This window comes from Camellia sinensis, chromosome 10 (genome assembly GCF_055761805.1).
Source record: "Camellia sinensis isolate YWXY chromosome 10, ASM5576180v1, whole genome shotgun sequence".
In the NCBI taxonomy this organism is placed as follows: Eukaryota; Viridiplantae; Streptophyta; class Magnoliopsida; order Ericales; family Theaceae; genus Camellia; species Camellia sinensis.
In genome coordinates, this window is record NC_138970.1 from 16,536,170 (window position 1) to 16,540,447 (window position 4,278).

The following is a 4,278-nucleotide window of genomic DNA, read 5'->3' on the forward strand; positions in this document are numbered from 1 at the left end:
TCAGATCACGTGGCAGCCTTGGGCTCCGTTGCCGGTGACGATGCGGGACCGATTTGCCGGTGCTGAGGAGACCTCGCATTTTCGGATCTTACTGGAGGGCCCGGTTTGTCGGGCTTGGTACCTGGGTGAGCGTTTCCTACGCCAGACTCTAGGGCTACCAGAGCAGATAGTCCCGGCTCACCCTCCTGAGGATATGAGGGAGACCGAGAGGCTCATTACCGAGCAGATGGCCGATTATACTATCGGCTGGGAGGCGACCCGCTTCAGAGGCATCGGCAACTACAGAGAGTACGTACAGATGTACATTATGCGATCTCTGAGCGGCGGCTGTCGAGCGGAGGGAGCCAGGCCCGTGGCGCCAGCAGCTGGGGCAGGAGCGGGAGCTGGAGCAGGAGCTTCGAGGAGGGCTCGAGTCCGTGGCAGGGGCGGAGTTCAGGGAGGACGGGGGACCGGTTGGCCTATTCTGCCCACTTCATTGACTTTTCGAGGGCAGGGTGGGGCGACCTACCAGATCCCCTTCGTCCCTCCGCCGGCTGATCACGAGTTTGTCGGTGTCCCCGACTTGCCTCCGGTATGTATTACTGCATTTTTGTACAGTTATTTCAATTCAGTTTATTTGATATTCCACAGAATATTGATGCATCTGATACTTTTGCAGGCTTCTTCTGAGTACACCCGGCAGTCATTGGAGATGAATGCCTCCATGATGGGGATGCTACAGCGGACCTTTGATCTCCTGGCCCTCTTCATCATTCCGGTATGTTCTTCTGATCACGGCCTCAAATCACTCACAAGCTGATTCACGTAATCTGATGCAGGCACGACACCTGATACACTGATCTCATAGCGTGTGATACACTGCATACACTGCATTCTACACTGTACTTTGCACTGATAAACTGCTTACGGCATTCACACATTGTACTCATACACTGCATTCTGCACTGATAAACTGCTCACGGCATTCACACATTGTACTCATACACTGCATTCTGCACTGATAAACTATTCACAGCATACTGATGCATTTATCTTTTATGTACTTTTTTAGCCTCCCTTCCAGATTCCCATGGTAGGAGGTGCTCCTGCTGGACCTTCCGTCCCCGCCCGAGGGAGAGATGAGGAGGGCAGAGCATTCCCCCGCACCAAGGCGGGGCGCACTCATATCGGGAGTAGTTCGCGAGCTCCAATCCCTGATGATGATGATGACGAGGAGTCAGAGGCGGAGGCAGAGTCGGAGGCGGAGTCATCGGAGGAGGAGACCGGAGGCAGCGCTAGCTCGGGCTTTGATGGCGATGCTGATGATGCTCCTGGACCTTCGTCCAGGAAGAGGACTAGGACAGACCGATAGCCCTCGGAGTCGCTTGACATGGATACAGATTTTTGTTATTTTTCTTCTTTCTTGTACTTTTCTCTTTTGTTGGTAGTTAGGATACTTTGTATTGCCGCAGGCAGATTTTTGTTTCCAAAACTTGTGTATTTGAAAAAGATAGCTAATGAAATGAAACAGGCTTTTTATCTGAAAAAGTGTTTACATTCGTATATCTTTACATTTCATACTTTGAATCGCATCACACCATATTACATCTCAATGTAAATGAAATTGATTGGTTGTCTGAAAATTGAACACTTGCACTGTAATAATCAGATAACTAAACAGCCAACAGCAAAATAACCCAAGCAACCCACTGCCTGATTCTGGACACACAACCCTTACTCTACTGGGGATTAATCTGCATACAGCCTGTAACACAGCATTTGGTTCATTTTGCACATAGCAAATCCTGAACAAACAACCCAATTTGACAAGACGGACTACAGAGGTGAAACCAGCTGGAGTTGAAGTACGCTCAGATGCCCCAATTTTTTGTTCTTTTGCTTCGCACAGATGTAGGGAATGGCACAGCACTCTGAGCATAAACGATTTTTGAAATTAAATAAGGGTTTTCAACCGGGGTATCGAGCCTACAACTGAACACAGCGGGGAGGACTCAAACAAAAGGGTACATGACCTAAACAAAATGAGACACGCTCGGAAGAGACCTAAAACAAAGGTTGAGGTAAACAAAACAAAAGACACGACATACAGACGCGTTAACGAAGACCGGGGACCTCAGATCACGAGGAGCCAGTTTCTCTGGGTATTGTTTCCCACCATTTTCTCATTTGTGATTCTCACATCACTCTGGCACTCAAGCTCGGTTTTTCTCTCAAAACCCTCTGGCTCGCTTTTTCTCTCAACTTACACCTCTCTATTCTTTATTCTCTCATTTTTCGTCCCTCCCCAAGGTGATTAATGAATGAATAGGAAGTTGCGGGTTCATGCCCGATGCCGTTAGCTCACAGCTATTTCTTCTGGTGGGTAGAGTGCCCTCCTGGCAAGTACATTGACGACGGGGAAAGACAGAACACCTGACTCAACTGTGCCCCTAGTTCATCATTTTGACCATTTTTTGTTTTTGCTTTCCACTAAAAACAGTTTTGATCAAGATGAGAGTCGGATTAACGTACTCGTTCGATTTTTGATTTGAAAACCATGCAAATCAGGCTGTAAGCACTGAAAATTTTCCTTGTTGGGTCCAAGAAAATGGTCCAGTTTTGGAAAATGGATTAGTTTTCGAGAAAATAGTCAACTTCTGTAAAAATTTTCAAAAACTATTTTACAAACGGTCAATGCTCAACGAGCATGGAACTTACTCTTTGAGATGCGCGACCTCGGATCGGAGGCAATGGAAAATTGCCCCTGGCTTGAAGAACGCCGCATGGCAACGGAAAGTTGCCCCTGGTTTGAATGGCGGCTCATGACAACTCGTGGCAATGGAAAGTTGCCCCTTGTTTGGATGATGCCGCAGCAGTCTGCAAACAGTCTTCATTGGTGGTGGTCGAACTCTTGGACATAGAGATGACGAAGACGGTTATAACAGATATATGGACACAATCACCTTGGAAGGTGTTGGCGACTAGACTTTGGGATGAAATCGGAACCATTGCATGGACTGAGATGCTATGAAAGCGTTGGGGGCTGGACTTCATGATGAAGTTGCCTACGTATCCCAAACATGGGAATCAAGCCTTACGTAGTTCCGGTTAAGGTACACTCGGGTATTTAACCTTCACTTTTCAGGCTCTAACTTTTGCCAAGGCGCCCGATGCGGGTTTTCGACCTTGCGAGCTTCATTTCATTTTCTTTTGTTCATTTCTTTTTCTTTTCTTTTTCGCATTTTTTCTTTTCTTTTCTTTTCTTTTCTTTTTTTGTATTTTTTGCTTTTTTTTTTGTATTTTTCTCTTGCTCTAACTTTTGCCTGGGTCACCCTTCCGGGTTTTCGGCCCAGCGAGCCTCTCAAAGGGTAAAAGTGTAACAAGTCCATGCCGAATGGTTTTTGAAGTTGAAGCCTCTCTGTGTCTAGGAGAACGGCTGTTGCAATGATTTGTAGGAGACTCCGTCATGGCTGCTCCAGGAGCTTCTTCAGGTGAGATCTACTCTTTTGATTCGACTTCGGCGCCTCTTGTTCGAGGGCTGTTTCTAATCTGGCCATACAGACCTTACATGACGCTTGACCGTTGAACGTTCTGGATGAGTTCGTGGTTCGAAACGGACAAGTTGAATCTTGAGGCTGAGAGCGATCCTAGGCTGCACGATCTCAAGAGCGGTTCCACACAAGTCTTCACAGGGCCGTGTAAAACGTTTGTTTTTGAAAGTTTTTAAGGAAGCGACGAATCGCTCGCGCCGAAGATAGTGTGGAACCAATCTGGATCAAGCCAGGTGTAGACGCGCCCGCGGGCCTCATGCTACTACAGTTCGGACTCTCGATTTGTGTCACGGTTCTTAATCTTGAACCAAAGAGTCCAAATCTGGCAAATCGTTTTGAGAAACAGATTTTTGAAAAAGTAGTGCCAAACATGGACTGCTTTGCCAGACACAGAGTCGCCACCTAAATATTTTAAAACAGGAGAATTTAGGAAACCCTGACTCGGTGCCGAAGGCCACGTGTCCGTCATCACCGGAGTTGTCTCGGCTCGGGAGCTTGGGTACGATCGGGGAAGGTCAGCTATGAGCACCCCCTTTTGCCCGGTCCGAAGACCGGCCTCTACTAACCATGATATCCGATTTTGAAAACGTTATGTGTTCTTATTCCAATTATTAGCCCAGAATTACTACGTTATGCGCACAGCAAACAAGTATAGACTAGATTGCCTAATTTAGGAATAAACATTGCATATCCGTTTGTTTTGAAAACACTTTGGAATTTGCTACTCGCAAGTAGGCTAAAACACGGA